General features: G+C 38.6%; 3 protein-coding genes across 8 annotated transcripts in view; 1 reads left to right on the forward strand and 2 right to left on the reverse strand.

Annotated features, from left to right (window-relative positions):
- The window catches only part of LOC144641571 (GTP-binding protein Rit2-like), a 158,510-nt gene that overhangs the window by 31,301 nt on the left and 105,325 nt on the right, over window positions 1–21,884 (reverse strand). The window lies entirely within an intron of this gene.
- LOC144641530 (uncharacterized) overlaps window positions 1–21,884 on the forward strand; it is a 60,602-nt gene that overhangs the window by 14,911 nt on the left and 23,807 nt on the right. The window contains exon 6 of one of the 6 annotated variants that reach the window (XM_078500571.1): window positions 13,611–13,618. The exons of 3 other annotated variants lie outside the window; for them this stretch is intronic. The gene's annotated coding sequence lies outside the window, so the exon portion shown is untranslated. Of the gene's footprint in view, window positions 1–1,762; window positions 2,166–11,237; window positions 11,479–13,610; window positions 13,619–21,884 lie in introns of those variants that run through there. 2 more of the 6 variants (XM_078500586.1, XM_078500579.1) reach the window with 2 other exon arrangements.
- The window catches only part of LOC144640219 (von Willebrand factor A domain-containing protein 2-like), a 36,818-nt gene continuing 32,542 nt past the window's right edge, over window positions 17,609–21,884 (reverse strand). Inside the window, exon 8 of the transcript XR_013568389.1 lies at window positions 17,609–17,692. The gene's annotated coding sequence lies outside the window, so the exon portion shown is untranslated. The remainder of the gene's footprint in view (window positions 17,693–21,884) is intronic.

Consider the following 21,884-nt stretch of genomic DNA (forward strand, 5'->3'; position numbering starts at 1 on the left):
ACATTGAAAATGACATTGAAACTGACCTACGCATTTTCCCTGACAATGACATCCTTAAGATGTCGAAACGTTGTATTTTGTTATGGCTAATTATTGTATTGAAAATTTATCCAGAAGCTTTGCTTAATTATCTGAACTGAATTTTAGTCATATCTGTAAAGAACGAACCAGAATATTCCATAATGATAAATTTACATTGTACATTGTTGTGTCAAGAAAACGTTAAAATATATTTGAGTTGTTTAGTTGAAGACGATTTGTAATCACTTCGACGTTCGACTGTAAAAGAGGTTTTGAGTTATTGAGCAACTGTGACGCAAGAGGTATGCACCGACGCCGTGTTGGATTTGAACGAGAGTGAAGACCCTGCGCATGCGTTTAGCTGGTTTGATAACTGTCGCGTTGGGCGAATTTTATTTTAGGTTTCCTTCGTATCACAACATCTGCCAACATGGCGGCTATAATCCCTTTCCTTTTTCCACCTGTTCTCGGGAATCTCAAGTGACGTAATACACGCGGGACTGTACAAATGTTGCTTTTCGTGGAGTGATTTCTCTATGACATTAACCGCTGATCACGTGCGAAGAAGACACGTAACTAAAGTGGTACCTTGAATTGAGGTGTGATCGATAGAATGATAAAACCAGAGTCTGAACTCCCAGACCCCCTTTAAGGACAAAATCCAATAACTCTAAAAGATGATTCATTTCCTCGAAACTAACACCATTCAATAATTATATATTGTTGTTGTTGCTCATTCAAGTGAGGTAACTTTTAAAAAGAAACGAGGAAATAGTTAAGACAAGTAAAAGTGAGTAGCGTAACGTTTCTTGTTGTAAGACGTGTTGCGTGACGGTCAAAGAACATCTGGAAGATCACGCCACAGGTGTTACATCACAAAACTCGTTAGGCGACTTCCTCACAAGAGTGGGCAGCAAAACGTGGCTTTTTAAAGATGTCAAGTCGGGTTTTACGAACTGTTACAAAAAAGGAATCAAATACATTTTTATTAAAGAAAACTATTGTTTTTACAAACTCTGCTGAGCACAATTTCGATTATGCTTCTTGGGATTTCGGGTTGTTTTACCAAGTTCATCTGAGTGGACTAAGAATATCGATCACAAAAATGTTATATCTGTTTGTGACTCTCTGCTGTTGGTTGTAACACAAGTAGCCCAAGCTAGTACGGACACCCATCGAGCTTGGGCTAAGTGTGGTTGTAAGGGCCGAAGAGAAGACCTGTTATTAATTTTGTTTGACGAGTTAAAGTAGAAAATCATTTTATTGACATTAAAAGGCATACCAGATGTAACAAATTATCAGGTTTCACATCAGTATAAGATTTTTATTCTACAGAAACCTCTTTTAATCTAATAGTACAACTCTTGTAGACCTCTCTCACTACTGAGAAATTTAAAACAGCTTCGTTCTTTTGGAATGTTTTACATAACAACAACACTTTATATTCATAACAATGAAAGAAGTTATATAATAATATAATAATAATATTTACAAAGCAACATTTAATATTTATAAAATTCTAAGATTGAACTAAGCGAGTGAATACTGGAGTGTTCATTTCAGTTCTCGTTCATTTCATCGCACACCCACATTCCTGGAGGACACGGTTTCCTGGCATCTTTCTGTACGTGCCGTAGGGAAGAGTCTTCTTTCGCCTTGTTGTCAAAGGACGGTTCATTCAGTACTGTAGCCTTAATAGTAACTGCTTGGGCTTCCTTGTTAATCTCGGATCTCTTTCCAGTTGAACATGTCCAGACTCCTGGTGGACAAGCATCGTTAGAGATCTGGGACGGGTTTAACTTGGCCACACGACTATCTTGGCTGGATTTCATGAGTGCTGTCTTTAGCATCTGCTTCAACATTCTCTTCTTTTTACAAACCCACATTCCTCGCGAACAATCTTCTGGTTTTTCACTGTCATTTAAATGACTAGGTTCTTCATTTTCGTCACGTGTCCAAATTCCCGAGGGATAAGAGTTTTCAGTACGTCGTAGAGTCTCCACTCTGGCAATCTCTGATCTCTTTCCGGTTGAGCAGGTCCAGACTCCTGGCGGACAAACTGCGGAGGCCTGGGACAGTTTCAAGTTCTCAGTGAGCGGGCCAGAACGGGCTGAGTGGATGTAAAAGGCGCAGAAAATAACGCACATGGCTGAAATGTACATTTTGTTAGTTTAGAATAAAGTGGTTGGTGAAACGACTTTTTCAGAAGTTTATCTTTGCTATGTTTATAGCTTGGCTTTCTGCCAAATGTAATGATTGAAAGTTCGCTAACCTTCCGTCTATTTATTGGCGATTCACAGCTGGGAAACAAAAATGATGTAGAATGAGTGTGTTCGACTTTCAAGTGGTTTCGGCTGCCGGACATTGCCCAAGTAAAGGACATTGAAAATGACATTGAAACTGACCTACGCATTTTCCCTGACAATGACATCCTGAAGATGTCGAAACGTTGTATTTTGTTATGGCTTATTATTGTATTGAAAATTTATCGAGACGCTTTGCTTAATTATCTGAATTTTAGTCATATCTGTGAAGAACGAACCAGAATATTCCATAATGATAAATTTACATTGTACATTGTTGTGTTAAGAAAACGTTAAAATATATTTGAGTTGTTTAGTTGAAGACGATTTGTAATCACTTCGACGTTCGACTGTAAAAGAGGTTTTGAGTTATTGAGCAACTGTGACGCAAGAGGTATGCACCGTCGCCGTCTTGGATTCGAACGAGAGTGAAGACCCTGCGCATGCGTTTAACTGGTTTGACAACTGTCGCGTTGGGCGAATTTTATTTTAGGTTTCCTTCGTAACACAACATCTGCCAACATGGCGGCTATAATCCCTTTCCTTTTTCCACCTGTTCTCGGGAATCTCAAGTGACGTAATACACGCTTAAGATACTGAAAATGTAATATTTGCTTTCTATCGTATTAGTGAAAAAATACTATCGTAACGTTAAAAATATAACTATTTTAAGTGATGAACAATATTAAGTGACAATATTTTACAACGTAAACTAAGATATTTTAAATGTTTTTAGGCAAAGACGATTTGCAATCATGTAATCTCAAGAGGGTTAAAAGTTTCCTGATTGAGTAAGAGTGGCGTAAGATAAGCGTATCTATCGTCTTCAATTTGAACGACAGGGCGGACCTGGGGAGTAGCTTGGATGGTCTGTCAATAAAGTGATCGCTGTAAAGTTGTGCTTTGATCTCCTCGTGAATCTGTGCCGTATAATAATTTTACCAAATTTGAGAGGGGCACGTTTAATATTGAACGAGGTATTTTTTCTCAGATTTTGTTATTATTTCACACTATTTACAAAAATCATACACTTTCACGTCGAAAAACGTCCAATTTCATACCGACGAATGGTTGCGTGGTTAGCATACAAACATTTATATTTGAATACATTTCGAAACTCGTTTACATTGGATTTTATGTGATAAAGATAACTGTTTTTTTTCAAACCCAACTTTTTTTCTGTTTGCAGCGCAAGAATATTTTCTCTGCTTGTAAGCCTTTCTATCATTCTATCGATTTATATCGTTTGTCCTTGACGGAACTTTTCAAAGCAGCCCCAACCTGCCGTTGCCCGCCTTTTTATAAAAAAATGCAAGATAATGATGATAAAAATATAGGAAATTGTCATAGGCGAAACTTGTTGTCTAGAACCACATTCTGCTGAGGTAACTTAAAGAAAGTTTTAAAAGAGTAAACAAGAAGTAAAACTGAGTAGTCAGGTGTAATGCTTACTTCATTTATTAGCTTTTAAAATAATATTTAAAAATTATTGGACGAGGTTCTGTAAAATATCGTCATTTGTCAGTGGCAAGCAAATTAATTATTCGTCGAAGCTGAAGACTGATGACCGATCAATAATTTGTTTTAAGTCGTTCTCCGATAGTGGAAAACTCGCTGCCATTTTTTTCTCTAAAGTAGACATAACCACGCATGAGCATAATAAGCACATGAGGAAACTATTATTTGTAGACAGTTATTTGCAAAGCAGGAGGCGGTCACTTGGCCGATGAAAAGGAAGAGAAAAATGTATCGAAATAAAAACTTCATTTATCAGCTTTGACAAAACAATGATGCAAAAAGCTAAGAAGCAACATGAAAAAATTGAAGTTGGGATTAAACATTTAAGGAAGGACGTGTTGCGTGACAGTCAACGAACATCTGCAGAGGATACTACCACAGGTGTGACGTTACAAACCATCTTACGAAAAAGGGCGACATCATGTGACTAAACACCTTAATGTAGTAAATCACTAAAAAGAACTAATTCTTTAAAACTTAGAACATTGATTTTGTTCTATGTACACTAAAAGACGAGTTTTTTGTTTGCCATTACCTTGGGAGTGCAAATTTATGCATCGGTTTATGCATCGGCAACAATACAGTCAAAGCTCTCTTAACTCTCGTAAGCGGACAGCTCTACTTAAGGCCACCTGGTTTGAAACCCTGTTTTAACTCCCATACAAACTCTGTATTTTTACATTCTCGTAAGCGGACATTCCCGTAAGCGGCCTCGGACACTTGCAGAGCTTACGACTTAGACTTTTTCTTTGTTTTTATGCTCCCGTAAGCGGACACCCCAAAGAAATTCCTACTCACAACCTGTGTATCTTGTGTTTATCAATCAACTTCACATCGCCGTTCGTGACAATGATTTTACAGTAATTACAGCACCACATTTCAGTGCTTGTTTTGTCGTCATCCACGTCCGTCCGGTTATTGTTAGCTGGGCAAGCTCCCGTAAGCGGCCATCAATCCCCTACACCTCTAGTGGCCGCTACGAGAACCATTCTCGTAAGCGGCCAGCTCCAGTTATGTGGACACTTTTTTCGCGTCCCGAGGGTGTCCGCTTACGAGAGCTTCGACTGTATTTAAAATCAAATTCAAGTATTGGGGGTAGGGGTATGGTCATTTAGTACACCCCACATTAGCACAAATTTCACGCTCACGAGTGTTGTTACACCGCCGGAGTTTCTTTCTTTCTTTTTTTCCCGTTTATGAAAAAACATTTTGAGTCAGGTTCATGTATGAAACTCTTGGCTTGTTTCACACAATAAACGAAGGACCAAAGACCTTGCCGTCATTTTACTTGATACAAGTATAAAAGCCTCGTGGCGTTGTCTAAGAAATGTTTTCTTTTATTCAACACAAATGCCTTCTCAAAAGAAGTTATTCTTTTAATTCTCACTGTACACAGAGTTTTCAATAATTAACATTGATTAAAAGGACAATGACTGATTTTGATAAAAGTTTAAAATACACAAGGTGTATTATACTTAAAATGTGTTTACAGCAGGATAAGCTGTCTATTAAAAATATCCTTTTTTATTTACATGTTAAGGTCTTTCAAAATCTTGAAAAGTTTATCCTTTTTCTCCAGGCAGCTTTTCCATCTTTAGTTTTCCATTTCACGACCACGTTCTATTTACAGAGATAAAAGTTATGTTTTAAGAATAAAAAGGCGAGTGATTATTACTCGCTTTAAGTTCGTTATCGTGATCGGAATGCTCTGAGTTATCACTGATTTCATTGCACACCCACATTCCTGGCGGACACGTTTTGGTGGCTCGTCGCTGCTTCGACCGAACGGAAGACTCATCAAGTTCTGCAGTCTCAACAGTAGTTTGGGCTTCCTTGATTATCTCGGATCTCTTTCCAGTTGAACATGTCCAGACCCCTGGCGGACAAGCGTCATTAAAGACCTGGGACGGGTTTAACTTTGTTACACGACTATCTTGGCTGGATTTCATGAGTGCTGTCGTTAGCATCTGCTTCAACATTCTCTTCTTTTTACAAAACCACATTCCTGGTGGACAATCTTCTGGTTCTTCACTGTCATTTAAATGACTAGATTCTTCATTTTCGTCAAGTGTCCAAATTCCCGAGGGATAAGAGTTTTCAGTACGTCGTAGAGTCTGCACTGTGGCAATCTCTGATCGCTTTCCGGTGGAGCAGGTCCAGACTCCTGGCGGACAAACTGCGGAGGCCTGGGACAGTTTCAACTTCTTAGTGATAAGACCAGAACGGGCAGATTGGATGTAAAAAGCGAAGAAAATAACGCAAATGGCTGAAATATACATTCTGTAGTTTAGAATTAAGTGGGCGGTGAAACGACTTTTTCAGAAGTTTGTTTTTGTTATGTTTATAGCTTGGCTTTTTGCCAAATGAAATAATTGAAAGTTCGCTGGCCTTCTATCTTTTTATGGCGATCACAGATGGGGAACAGCAACGTTCTATTTTGGTAACAGGTTGCATGTGTTCAATAACGAACATCTTCCCATCTGTTGCCAGTGTAAACAAGGCATTGCTTAAGCAAAATATATTGAACATGGAATATTTGTTTTCCATCATAATGAGTGAAAAATACTATCGTAACGTAAAAATTACAACTATTTTAAAGGGCGATGGACAAGCTAAGCTAATGTCTAAGCTACAACCTAAGATAAAAAAGAATTGTTTTCAAGCGAACACGATTTGCAATCATGTTATCTCAAGAGGGTTAAGTGTTTCCTTATTGAGTGATAGATCTGAGTAATTATTGAGTAATATGGTTGCAAGTCTTTGTAACCTGATTCAATCGATTTCTTTCGTATGTCCTTGACTTAACGTTTCAAAGTAGCTCGAACTTGTCGTTACAAAATTCAAGATACTGATGATACAAATGTTGGAACTGGTCATCTCATGTGAAACGTGTTGTGTTAAAACCACATTCTGCCAAGGTGACTGAAATTTTAAAATTGGACTCAAATTCTTATGAGCAAAATAAGCACCTGAGGAGACCATTATTTACAAATCACGTGGCGGGATGAAAAGGAAGATAAAAATGCATCGAATTACTTCATTTATCAGTTTTTTCAGAAGTTTGTTCTTGTTATGTTTATAGCTTGGCTTTTTGCCAAATGAAATAATTGAAAGTTCGCTGGCCTTCTATCTTTTTATGGCGATCACAGATGGGGAACAGCAACGTTCTATTTTGGTAACAGGTTGCATGTGTTCAATAACGAACATCTTCCCATCTGTTGCCAGTGTAAACAAGGCATTGCTTAAGCAAAATATATTGAACATGGAATATTTGTTTTCCATCATAATGAGTGAAAAATACTATCGTAACGTAAAAATTACAACTATTTTAAAGGGCGATGGACAAGCTAAGCTAATGTCTAAGCTACAACCAAAGATAAAAAAATTTGTTTTCAAGCGAACACGATTTGCAATCATGTTATCTCAAGAGGGTTAAGTGTTTCCTTATTAAGTGATAGATCTGAGTAATTATTGAGTAATAGATCTGAGATCTGCGTAATGCGTGATATCGTGATATTACTATTTAAAAAGAAATGTTTAAAGAAGTAGTGAAGAAACAATGTAATAAGTATTGTAAGTAGCATTGTAAGTAGTGTATGTATTTGAGTTGTTAGTAGTGTTCTTTGAGTTGCAATAAATGAATTAAAAAAAAGCTAAGCTAAGGTCTAAGCTACAACCTAAGATAAAAAAATTTAAATGTTTTCAAGCGAACACGATTTGCAATCATTTAATATCAAAAGGGTTAAGTGTTTCCTTATTGAGTAATAGATCTGAGTAATTATTGAGTAATACTGATCTGAGATCTGCGTAACTACCATCTTAAATCTGAACGACAGAGAGGACCCTGGGGAGTAGCTTGTATGGTTTGTCAATAAGGTGTTTGTTGTTACGTCTTTGATCTCCTCGTGAGCATAAACTTGTCAAAAAAGTAAATTTTAATTGATGGAATCTGTGCCGTATACGTTTAATATCGAACGAGTAATTACACGGGGAAGAACGTCAAATTTACTTACCGTTGTATGGCTGGGTGGTAAGCATACAAACATTTTATTTATATTTTAAAATATAGTAAAGCTCGTGCACTCCTATGGCTTACACTGGATGTTCTGTGATGTTAAAGGATAACTTTTTTTTTTTGTAAACCCAATTATTTCTGGTTTCGGCGCAAGAATATTCTCTTCAGTTGAAGATGCGGCGGAGCGTTTTGGAACGTGAAGGGGGGAAGGGGGAAGGGGGGTCAGACAGTCCCAAAGATACTCAGCATGTTTTCATACGTGGAGCATTTTTTCCCGTTCTATCAACTTTTCTGAGTAGTTTCTAGACCGAAAATGTCCGAAGATTCTCCGATTGTGTTCGAAGACCATAGGAACGTTTCCGATCATTTTTCGAACTTTTCCGAAGATAAACGAAGTTTCTCGAAAACTTTTAAGAAAGTTTCGAAGATGTTTGAACTTTCGATCGTTCAGCATTAAAATCAGTCAGCAGACAAGACGTCATCGGTTTCTTCACGATTGTTCTCAATGAAAGAAATCCCTTTTATTTAACAAGTTTTGGCCTTAATTTTTTAATGACATTTCAGAAGATCTTACTTCATGGTGTTTCTTGGGTAGCTCTTTTGACGTTGAAGGGCAGAAAATGTAGGCTCTGAAAATGTCAAGGTCAAAGATGACGTCAAAAACAATCTAAACAGTTTGTGGATCTCTTCTAGTGGCGTTCTCGAGAAAGAAGGTTTCTTGAAATCCTACAACATATTACTCCGTCAAAAACGATCCTGTGCTCGCGATATTTTCGGCGCAAAAACGTGGGGGGGGGGGGGGGGCTGTGCACCCCCAAATCTTCGTTTTGGAGGACTACAGCCCCCCTGCCCCCCTGCCCCCCTTGATCCGCCGCCTATGGTTGTAAGTGTTTGTAACATTCAATCGATTTCTTTCGTTTCAAAGTAGCTCCAACTTGTCGTTACAAAATGCAAGATACTAATGATAAAAATGTTGGAACTGGTCATCTCATGTGAACCGTGTTGTCTTAAAACCACATTCTGCCAAGGTGACTGAAATCTTGAAATTGGACTCAAATTCTCATGAGCAAAATAAGCACCTGAGGAGACCATTATTTGCAAATCACGTGGCGGAATGAAAAGGAAGATAAAAATGCATCGAATTACTTCATTTATCAGTTTTGACAAAAACAATGATACAAAAAATAAGGTGGCAAAAAAAGAAATATATTAATACTGCCTAATACCGTATTTTCTCGATAAAACGCCGGCCTCGTATAAACGCCGATTTTTTTCGTCAAGCTAACAAGTCAATACAATCTCTTGAATGGCCCTGCATGCTATGACATACTAGTAAGGTACGCTGCTTTGGAAATTTTAATAAATGTTCAAAGGAAAAGTCCAGCGTAACATAGCAAGGATGGACGCTGTAAAACAAAATAAAACCTAGCAATGTTCGCGTTCCTGTCTTCATGACTGTCGCATTTCCTTTCTTGTGTTTGGAGACCCATGCAGGGACAGTTTTTGGGCAGAACGAAGTCCCGCCTTGACAAACTGCCCCTTGGTCTCTTGGAGATCGTTAATAATAAATCAATTTGAAAACTTAAGAGAAAATTGCAGTCCGTTAATAAACGCTGGCTTGAAATAAACGCCGGGTCCAAAGTTTAAAATAAACGCCGGGGCGTTTAATTGAGAAAATACAGTATGCTACGTGTGGAAAGACGTGTTGCGTGACAGTCAACGAACACCTGCAAAGGATATTACCACAGGTGTGACGTCACAAACCAAAAGAGGCAACCTCATGTGACTAAACACCTTAATGTCGTAAGTCACTTAACAGTGATTTACCAACTGTTTATTTTTATATCACAAAACTTGCTTTAACCTCTCTCTTAAACTTTAAGTCCTTTTCTTTGAACGAGCCTTTCTCTTATGGACCTTATGCGGCTTCGTCCGCGGCAAAAATCAATCGTCTTTTTCTCGCAAACGAGTATGGTGACCTTTCAAATTTTCTCATATTTTGGGTGTAGCGATCACGTTCTTTCTGTAAAACGAAAACAGATCAATTCCTAGCAAAATGAAAAAAAAAATTGAGGTTTAAAAAAATGTTAAAACGTTTAAGGAAGGGCGTGTTGCGTGACAGTCAACGAACATCTGCAGAGGATACTAGCACGGGTGTGACGTCACAAACAACCTTACGAAAAAAGGTTACCCTGTGTGACTCATCTCCTTAATGTAGTACATCATTAAAAAGTACTTTTTCTATGTAAACTTAGAGCATTGATTTTCTTCTATGTAAACTAAAGACGCGTTTTTGTCAGCTACTTATCACAAGCGGGCAAATTTATGCATTAATCGTTCAGCGATAATTAAAATCAAATTCAAGTATTGGGGGTAAGAGTAAAGTCTGTGTCCGAGCCAAGTGGCCCATACAGCTGGAGCTTATCCCGGTTTCTGTAGCATTTAGCTACTAGGAGTATTGCTACTCCCCCCTGGATGGGATGCTAGTCCATCGCAGGGTTACCGCCCAACTGTAAATTTGCTGGTACCCATTTATACACCTGGGTGGAGAGAGGCACTGTGAGAGTAAAGTGTCTTGCCCAAGAAAACAACGCAGCCCCCCGGCCAGGGCTCGAACCCGGGCCGTTCGACTCAGAGTCGAGAGCGCTAACCATTAGGCCACCGCGCCTCCCACATTGGGGTTAGTGGTATGCTCACTTAATGCACCCCTCATTAGCACAAATTAAATCTCATGCCTACGAGTGCTGTTACACCGCCGGAGTTTCTTTTTTTCCCCGTTTATGAAATAACATTTTTAGTTAGGTTCATTTATGAAACTGTTGGCTTGTTTAACACAATAAATGAAGGACCAAAGACATTGCCGCCATTTTACGTGATACGTGTATAAAAGCCTCGTGGTGTTGTCTAAGAAAGGTTTTCTTTTATTTAACAAAAATGCGTTCTCAAAGAAGTTATTCTTTTAATTCTCACTGTACACAGAGTTTTCAATAATTAACATTGATTAAAAGGACAGTGACAGATTTTGTTTACAGCGGGATAAGATGCCTATTAAAAATATCCCTTTTTGTTTACAAAAGCTCATCCTTTTTCCCTAAGCAGCTTTCCTCTCTTTAAAAGTTTTCCATTTCACTACCACATTCTATATACAGAGATAAAAGTTATGTTCTAAGAATAAAAAAGGCGAGTGATTATTACTCGCTTTTAGTTCGTTATCGTGATCAGAGTGTTCTTTCAGTTCTCACTGATTTCATCGCACACCCACATTCCTGGAGGACACGTTTTGGTGGTTCGTCGCTGCTTCGACCGTACGGAAGACTCATTCAGTGTTGCAGTCTCAACAGTAACTTGAGCTTCCTTGATAATCTCGGATCTCTTTCCAGTTGAACATGTCCAGACTCCTGGTGGACAAGCATCGTTAGAGGTCTGGGACGGGTTGAACTTGGCCACACGACCATCTTGGCTGGATTTCATGAGTGCTGTCTTTAACATCTGCTTCAACATTCTCTTCTTTTTACAAACCCACATTCCTGGCGGACAATCTTCTGGTTTTTCACTGTCATTTAAATGACTAGGTTCTTCATTTTCGTCACGTGTCCAAATTCCCGAGGGATAAGAGTTTTCAGTACGTCGTAGAGTCTCCACTCTGGCAATCTCTGATCTCTTTCCGGTTGAGCAGGTCCAGACTCCTGGCGGACAAACTGCGGAGGCCTGGGACAGTTTCAAGTTCTCAGTGAGCGGGCCAGAACGGGCCGAGTGGATGAAAAAGGTGCAGAAAATAACGCACATGGCTGAAATGTACATTTTGTTAGTTTAGAATAAAGTGGTTGGTGAAACGACTTTTTCAGAAGTTTATCTTTGCTATGTTTATAGCTTGGCTTTTTGCCAAATGTAATGATTGAAAGTTCGCTAACCTTCCGTCTATTTATTGGCGATTCACAGCTGGGAAACAAAAATGATCTAGAATGCGTGTGTTCGACTTTCAAGTGGTTTCGGCTGCCGGACATTGCCCAAGTAAAGGACATTGAAAATGACATTGAAACTGACCTACGCATTTTCCCTGACAATGACATCCTGAAGATGTCGAAACGTTGTATTTTGTTATGGCTACTTATTATATTGAAAATTTATCCAGAAGCTTTGCTTAATTATCTGAATTTTAGAACGAACCAGAATATTCCATAATGATAAATTTACATTGTACATTGTTGTGTCAAGAAAACGTTAAAATATATTTGAGTTGTTTAGTTGAAGACGATTTGTAATCACTTCGACGTTCGACTGTAAAAGAGGTTTTGAGTTATTGAGCAACTGTGACGCAAGAGGTATGCACCGTCGCCGTCTTGGATTCGAACGAGAGTGAAGACCCTGCGCATGCGTTTAACTGGTTTGACAACTGTCGCGTTGGGCGAATTTTATTTTAGGTTTCCTTCGTAACACAACATCTGCCAACATGGCGGCTATAATCCCTTTTCCTTTTTCCACCTGTTCTCGGGAATCTCAAGTGACGTAATACACGCGGGACTGTACAAATGTTGCTTTTCGTGGAGTGATTTCTCTATGACATTAACCGCTGATCACGTGCGAAGAAGACACGTAACTAAAGTGGTACCTTGAATTGAGGCGTGATAGAATGATAAAACCAGAGTCTGAACTCCCAGACCTCCAATAACTCTAAAAGATGATTCATTTCCTCGAAACTAACACCATTCAATAATTATATATTGTTGTTGTTGCTCATTCAAGTGAGGTAACTTTTAAAAAGAAACGAGGAAATAGTTAAGACAATAAAAGTGAGTAGCGTAACGTTTCTTGTTGTAAGACGTGTTGCGTGACGGTCAAAGAACATCTGGAAGATCACGCCACAGGTGTTACATCACAAAACTCGTTAGGCGACTTCCTCACAAGAGTGGGCAGCAAAACGTGGCTTTTTAAAGATGTCAAGTCGGGTTTTACGAACTGTTACAAAAAAGGAATCAAATACATTTTTATTAAAGAAAACTATTGTTTTTACAAACTCTGTTTTTACAAACAAACAATTTCGATTATGCTTCTTGGGATTTCGGGTTGTTTTACCAAGTTCATCTGAGTGGACTAAGAATATCGATCACAAAAATGTTATATCTGTTTGTGACTCTCTGCTGTTGGTTGTAACACAAGTAGCCCAAGCTAGTACGGACACCCATCGAGCTTGGGCTACGTGTGGCTGTATTAAAGGGCCGAAGAGAAGACCTGATTATTAATTTTGTTTGACGAGTTAAAGTAGAAAATCATTTTATTGACATTAAAAGGCATACCAGATGTAACAAATTATCAGGTTTCACATCAGTATAAGATTTTTATTCTACAGAAACCTCTTTTAATCTAATAGTACAACTCTTGTAGACCTCTCTCACTACTGAGAAATTTAAAACAGCTTCGTTCTTTTGGAATATTTTACATAACAACAACACTTTATATTCATAACAATGAAAGAAGTTATATAATAATATAATAATAATATTTACAAAGCAACATTTAATATTTAGAAAATTCTAAGATTGAACTAAGCAAGTGAATACTGGAGTGTTCATTTCTGTTCTCGTTCATTTCATCGCACACCCACATTCCTGGAGGACACGGTTTCCTGGCATCTTTCTGTACGTGCCGTAGGGAAGAGTCTTCTTTCGCCTTGTTGTCAATGGACGGCTCATTCAGTATTGTAGTCTTAACAGTAACTGCTTGAGCTTCCTTGGTAATGTCGGATCTCTTTCCAGTTGAACATGTCCAGACTCCTGGTGGACAAGCATCGTTAGAGATCTGGGACGGGTTGAACTTGGCCACCCGACCATCTTGGCTGGATTTCATGAGTGTTGTCTTTAGCATCTACTTCAACATTCTCTTCTTTTTACAAACCAAAATTCCTGGCGGACAATCTTCTGGTTTTTCACTGTCATTTAAATGACTAGGTTCTTCATTTTCGTCACGTGTCCAAATTCCCGAGGGATAAGAGTTTTCAGTACGTCGTAGAGTCTCCACTCTAGCAATCTCTGATCTCTTTCCGGTTGAGCAGGTCCAGACTCCTGGCGGACAAACTGCGGAAGCCTGGGACAGATTCAAGTTCTCAGTGAGCGGGCCAGAACGGGCCGAGTGGATGTAAAAGGCGCAGAAAATAACGCAAATGGCTGAAATGTACATTTTGTTAGTTTAGAATAAAGTGGTTGGTGAAACGACTTTTTCAGAAGTTTATCTTTGCTATGTTTATAGCTTGGCTTTCTGCCAAATGTAATGATTGAAAGTTCGCTAACCTTCCATCTATTTATTGGCGATTCACAGCTGGGAAACAAAAATGATGTAGAATGAGTGTGTTAGACTTTAAAGTGGTTTCGGCTGCCGGACATTGCCCAAGTAAAGGACATTGAAAATGACATTGAGACTGACCTACGCATTTTCCCTGACAATGACATCCTGAAGATGTCGAAACGTTGTATTTTGTTATGGCTAATTATTGTATTGAAAATTTATCCAGAAGCTTTGCTTAATTATCTGAACTGAATTTTAGTCATATCTGTAAAGAACGAACCAGAATATTCCATAATGATAAATTTACATTGTACATTGTTGTGTCAAGAAAACGTTAAAATATATTTGAGTTGTTTAGTTGAAGACGATTTGTAATCACTTCGACGTTCGACTGTAAAAGAGGTTTTGAGTTATTGAGCAACTGTGACGCAAGAGGTATGCACCGTCGCCGTCTTGGATTTGAACGAGAGTGAAGACCCTGCGCATGCGTTTAACTGGTTTGACAACTGTCGCGTTGGGCGAATTTTATTTTAGGTTTCCTTCGTAACACAACATCTGCCAACATGGCGGCTATAATCCCTTTCCTTTTTCCACCTGTTCTCGGGAATCTCAAGTGACGTAATACACGCTAAAGATACTGAAAATGTAATATTTGCTTTCTATCGTATTAGTGAAAAAATACTATCGTAACGTTAAAAATATAACTATTTTAAGTGATGAACAATATTTAGTGACAATATTTTACAACGTAAACTAAGATATTTTAAATGTTTTTAGGCAAAGACGATTTGCAATCATGTAATCTCAAGAGGGTTAAAAGTTTCCTGATTGAGTAACAGTGGCGTAAGATAAGCGTATCTATCGTCTTCAATTTGAACGACAGGGCGGACCTGGGGAGTAGCTTGGATGGTCTGTCAATAAAGTGATCGCTGTGAAGTTGTGCTTTGATCTCCTCGTGAATCTGTGCCGTATAAAATTTTACCAAATTTGAGAGGAGCACGTTTAATATTGAACGAGGTATTTTTTCTCAGATTTTGTTATTATATCACACTATTTACAAAAATCATACACTTTCACGTCGAAAAACGTCCAATTTCATACCGACGAATGGTTGCGTGGTTAGCATACAAACATTTATATTTGAATACATTTCGAAACTCGTTTACATTGGATTTTATGTGATAAAGATAACTGGTTTTTTTTTTTCAAACCCAATTTTTTTCTGTTTGCAGCGCAAGAATATTTTCTCTGCTTGTAAGCCTTTCTATCATTCTATCGATTTATATCGTTTGTCCTTGACGGAACTTTTCAAAGCAGCCCCAACCTGCCGTTGCCCGCCTTTTTATAAAAAAAATGCAAGATAATGATGATAAAAATATAGGAAATTGTCATAGGCGAAACTTGTTGTCTAAAACCACATTCTGCTGAGGTAACTTAAAGAAAGTTTTAAAAGAGTAAACAAGAAGTAAAACTGAGTAGTCAGGTGTAATGCTTACTTCATTTATTAGCTTTTAAAATAATATTTAAAAATTATTGGACGAGGTTCTGTAAAATATCGTCATTTGTCAGTGGCAAGCAAATTACTTATTCGTCGAAGCTGAAGACTGATGACCGATCAATAATTTGTTTTAAGTCGTTCTCCGATAGTGGAAAACTCGCTGCCATTTTTTTCTCTAAAGTAGACATAACCACGCATGAGCATAATAAGCACATGAGGAAACTATTATTTGTAGACAGTTATTTGCAAAGCAGGAGGCGGCCACTTGGCCGATGAAAAGGAAGAGAAAAATGTATCGAAATAAAAACTTCATTTATCAGCTAGACAAAACAATGATGCAAAAAGCTAAGAAGCAACATGAAAAAATTGAAGTTGGGATTAAACATTTAAGGAAGGATGTGTTGCGTGACAGTCAACGAACACCTGCAGAGGATACTACCACAGGTGTGACGTTACAAACCATCTTACGAAAAAGGGCGACATCATGTGACTAAACACCTTAATGTAGTAAATCACTAAAAAGAACTAATTCTTTAAAACTTAGAACATTGATTTTGTTCTATGTACACTAAAAGACGAGTTTTTTGTTTGCCATTACCTTGGGAGTGCAAATTTATGCATCGGTTTATGCATCGGCAACAATACAGTCAAAGCTCTCTTACTCTCGTAAGCGGACAGCTCTACTTAAGGCCACCTGGTTTGAAACCCTCTTTAAACTCCCATACAAACTCTGTATTTTTACATTCTCGTAAGCGGACATTCCCGTAAGCGGCCTCGGACACTTGCAGAGCTTACGACTTAGACTTTTTCTTTGTTTTTATGCTCCCGTAAGCGGACACCCCAAAGAAATTCCTACTCACAACCTGTGTATCTTGTGTTTATCAATCAACTTCACATCGCCGTTCGTGACAATGATTTTACAGTAATTACAGGACCACATTTCAGTGCTTGTTTTGTCGTCATCCACGTCCGTCCGGTTATTGTTAGCTGGGCAAGCTCCCGTAAGCGGCCATCAATCCCCTACACCTCTAGTGGCCGCTACAAGAACCATTCTCGTAAGCGGCCAGCTCCAGTTATATGGACACTTTTTTCGCGTCCCGAGGGTGTCCGCTTACGAGAGCTTCAACTGTATTTAAAATCAAATTCAAGTATTGGGGGTAGGGGTATGGTCATTTAATACACCCCACATTAGCACAAATTTCACGCTCACGAGTGTTGTTACACCGCCGGAGTTTCTTTCTTTCTTTTTTTCCCGTTTATGAAAAAACATTTTGAGTCAGGTTCATGTATGAAACTCTTGGCTTGGTTTACACAAAAAATGAAGGACCAAAGACCTTGCCGTCATTTTACTTGATACAAGTATAAAAGCCTCGTGGCGTTGTCTAAGAAAGGTTTTCTTTTATTCAACACAAATGCCTTCTCAAAAGAAGTTATTCTTTTAATTCTCACTGTACACAGAGTTTTCAATAATTAACATTGATTAAAAGGACAATGACAGATTTTGATAAAAGTTTAATTAAACTGTGTTTACAGCAGGATAAGCTGTCTATTAAAAATATCCTTTTTTATTTACATGTTAAGGTCTTTCAAAATCTTGAAAAGTTTATCCTTTTTCTCCAGGCAGCTTTTCCATCTTTAGTCTTCCATTTCACCACCACGTTCTATTTACAGAGATAAAAGTTATGTTTTAAGAATAAAAAGGCGAGTGATTATTACTCGCTTTAAGTTCGTTATCGTGATCGGAATGCTCTGAGTTATCACTGATTTCATTGCACACCCACATTCCTGGCGGACACGTTTTGGTGGCTCGTCGCTGCTTCGACCGTACTGAAGACTCATTAAGTGTTGCAGTCTCAACAGTAACTTGAGCTTCGTTGATTATCTCGGATCTGTTTCCAGTTGAACAGGTCCAGACCCCTGGCGGACAAGCGTCATTAGAGACCTGGGACGGGTTTAACTTGGCCACACGACCATCTTGGCTGGATTTCATGAGTGCTGTCTTTAACATCTGCTTCAACATTCTCTTCTTTTTACAAACCCACATTCCTGGCGGACAATCTTCTGGTTTTTCACTGTCATTTAAATGACTAGGTTCTTCGTTTTCGTCACGTGTCCAAATTCCCGAGGGATAAGAGTTTTCAGTACGTCGTAGAGTCTCCACTCTGGCAATCTCTGATCTCTTTCCGGTTGAGCAGGTCCAGACTCCTGGCGGACAAACTGCGGAGGCCTGGGACAGTTTCAAGTTCTCAGTGAGCGGGCCAGAACGGGCTGAGTGGATGTAAAAGGCGCAGAAAATAACGCACATGGCTGAAATGTACATTTTGTTAGTTTAGAATAAAGTGATTGGTGAAACGACTTTTTCAGAAGTTTATCTTTGCTATGTTTAAAGCTTGGCTTTCTGCCAAATGTAATGATTGAAAGTTCGCTAACCTTCCATCTATTTATTGGCGATTCACAGCTGGGAAACAAAAATGATCTAGAATGCGTGTGTTCGACTTTTAAGTGGTTTCGGCTGCCGGACATTGCCCAAGTAAAGGACATTGAAAATGACATTGAAACTGACCTACGCATTTTCCCTGACAATGAAATCCTGAAGATGTCGAAACGTTGTATTTTGTTATGGCTAATTATTGTATTGAAAATTTATCCAGAAGCTTTGCTTAATTATCTGAATTTTAGTCATATCTGTAAAGAACGAACCAGAATATTCCATAATGATAAATTTACATTGTACATCGTTGTGTCAAGAAAACGTTAAAATATATTTGAGTTGTTTAGTTGAAGACGATTTGTAATCACTTGGACGTTCGACTGTAAAAGAGGTTTTGAGTTATTGAGCAACTGTGACGCAAGAGGTATGCACCGTCGCCGTCTTGGATTTGAACGAGAGTGAAGACCCTGCGCATGCGTTTAACTGGTTTGACAACTGTCGCGTTGGGCGAATTTTATTTTAGGTTTCCTTCGTAACACAACATCTGCCAACATGGCGGCTATAATCCCTTTTCCTTTTTCCACCTGTTCTCGGGAATCTCAAGTGACGTAATACACGCGGGACTGTACAGATGTTGCTTTTCGTGGAGTGATTTCTTTTTGACATTAACCGCTGATCACGTGCGAAGAAGACACGTAACTAAAGTGGTACCTTGAATTGAGGCGTGATCGATAGAATGATAAAACCAGAGTCTGAACTCCCAGACCCCCCTTTAAGGACCAACAAAATCTTGCTTCCGATAACTCTAAAAGATGATTAATTTCCTCGAAACTAACACCATTCAATAATTATATATTGTTGTTGTTGCTCATTCAAGTGAGGTAACTTTTAAAAAGAAACGAGGAAATAGTTAAGACAAGTAAAAGTGAGTAGCGTAACGTTTCTTGTTGTAAGACGTGTTGCGTGACGGTCAAAGAACATCTGGAAGATCACGCCACAGGTGTTACATCAGAAAACTCGTTAGGCGACTTCCTCACAAGAGTGGGCACCAAAACGTGGCCTTTTTAAAGAGGTCAAGTCGGGTTTTACGAACTGTTACAAAAAAGGAATCAAATACATTTTTATTAAAGAAAACTATTGTTTTTACAAACTCTGCTGAGCACAAGTTGGATTATGCTTCTTGGGATTTCGGGTTGTTTTACCAAGTTCATCTGAGTGGACTAAGAATATCGATCACAAAAATATTATATCTGTTTGTGACTCTCTGCTGTTGATTGTAACACAAGTAGCCCAAGCTTGTACGGACACCCATCGAGCTTGGGCTACGTGTGGTTGTATAAAGGGCCGAAGAGAAGACCTGATTATTAATTTTGTTTGACGAGTTAAAGTAGAAAATCATTTTTTTGACATTAAAAGGCATACCAGATGTAGCAAGTTCTCAGGTATCACATCAGTATAAGATTTTCATTCTACAGAAACCTCTTTTAATCTAATAGTACAACTCTTGTAGACCTCTCTCACTACTGAGAAATTTAAAACAGCTTCGTTCTTTTGGAAATTTTACATAACAACAACACTTTATATTTACAACAATGAAAGAACTTATATAATAATATAATAATAATATTTACAAACCAAGATTTAATATTTAGAAAATTCTAAGATTGAACTAAGCGAGTGAATACTGGAGTGTTCATTTCAGTTCTCGTTCATTTCATCGCACACCCACATTCCTGGAGGACACGGTTTCCTGGCATCTTTCTGTACGTGCCGTAGGGAAGAGTCTTCTTTCGCCGTGTTGCCAAAGGACGGTTCATTCAGTACTGTAGCCTTGATAGTAACCCCTTGGGCTTCCTTGATAATCTCGGATCTCTTTCCAGTTGAACATGTCCAGACTCCTGGTGGACAAGCATCGTTAGAGGTCTGGAACGGGTTGAACTTGGCCACACGACCATCTTGGCTGGATTTCATGAGTGCTATCTTTAGCATCTGCTTCAACATTCTCTTCTTTTTACAAACCCACATTCCTGGCGGACAATCTTCTGGTTTTTCACTGTCAATTAAATGACTAGGTTCTTCATTTTCGTCACGTGTCCAAATTCCCGAGGGATAAGAATTTTCAGCACATCGTAGAGTCTCCACTCTGGGAATCTCTGATCTCTTTCCAGTTGAGCAGGTCCAGACTCCTGGCGGACAAACTGCGGAGGCCTGGGACAGTTTTAAGTTCTCAGTGAGCGAGCCAGAACGGGATGAGTGGATGTAAAAGGCGCAGAAAATAACGCACATGGCTGAAATGTACATTTTGTTAGTTTACGAATAAAGTGGTTGGTGAAACGACTTTTTCAGAGATTTATCTTTGCTACGTTTATAGCTTGGCTTTCTGCCAAATGTAATGATTGAAAGTTCACTAACCTTCCATCTATTTATTGGCGATTCACAGCTGGGAAACAAAAATGATCTAGAATGCGTGTGTTAGACTTTCAAGTGGTTTCGGCTGCCGGACATTGCCCAAGTAAAGGACATTGAAAATGACATTGAAACTGACCTACGCATTTTCCCTGACAATGACATCCTGAAGATGTCGAAACGTTGTATTTTGTTATGGCTAATTATTGTATTGAAAATTTATCCAGAAGCTTTGCTTAATTATCTGAATTTTAGTCATATCTGTAAAGAACGAACCAGAATATTCCATAATGATAAATTTACATTGTACATTGTTGTGTCAAGAAAACGTTAAAATATATTTGAGTTGTTTAGTTGAAGACGATTTGTAATCAATTGGACGTTCGACTGTAAAAGAGGTTTTGAGTTATTGAGCAACTGTGACGCAAGAGGTATGCACCGTCGCCGTCTTGGATTTGAACGAGAGTGAAGACCCTGCGCATGCGTTTAACTGGTTTGACAACTGTCGCGTTGGGCGAATTTTATTTTAGGTTTCCTTCGTAACACAACATCTGCCAACATGGCGGCTATAATCCCTTTTCCTTTTTCCACCTGTTCTCGGGAATCTCAAGTGACGTAATACACGCGGGACTGTACAGATGTTGCTTTTCGTGGAGTGATTTCTCTTTGACATTAACCGCTGATCACGTGCGAAGAAGACACGTAACTAAAGTGGTACCTTGAATTGAGGCGTGATCGATAGAATGATAAAACTAGAGTCTGAACTCCCAGACCTCCCTTTAGGGACCAACAAAATCTTGCTTCCAATAACTCTAAAAGATGATTAATTTCCTCGAAACTAACACCATTCAATAATTATATATTGTTGTTGTTGCTCATTCAAGTGAGGTAACTTTTAAAAAGAAACGAGGAAATAGTTAAGACAAGTAACAGTGAGTAGCGTAACGTTTCTTGTTGTAAGACGTGTTGCGTGACGGTCAAAGAACATCTGGAAGATCACGCCACAGGTGTTACATCACAAAACTCGTTAGGCGACTTCCTCACAAGAGTGGGCACCAAAACGTGGCTTTTTAAAGATGTCAAGTCGGGTTTTACGAACTGTTACAAAAAAGGAATCAAATACAATTTTATTAAAGAAAACTATTGTTTTTACAAGCTCTGCTGAGCACAATTTCGATTATGCTTCTTGGGATCTCGGGTTGTTTTACCAAGTTCATCTGAGTGGACTAAGAATATCGATCACAAAAATATTATATCTGTTTGTGACTCTCTGCTGTTGGTTGTAACACAAGTAGCCCAAGCTAGTACGGACACCCATCGAGCTTGGGCTACGTGTGGTTGTAAGGGCCGAAGAGAAGACCTGATTATTAATTTTGTTTGACGAGTTAAAGTAGAAAATCATTTTATTGTCAT

This window comes from Oculina patagonica, chromosome 1 (assembly GCF_052425735.1).
Source record: "Oculina patagonica isolate OP01 chromosome 1, crgOcupat, whole genome shotgun sequence".
NCBI lineage: Eukaryota > Metazoa > Cnidaria > Anthozoa > Scleractinia > Oculinidae > Oculina > Oculina patagonica.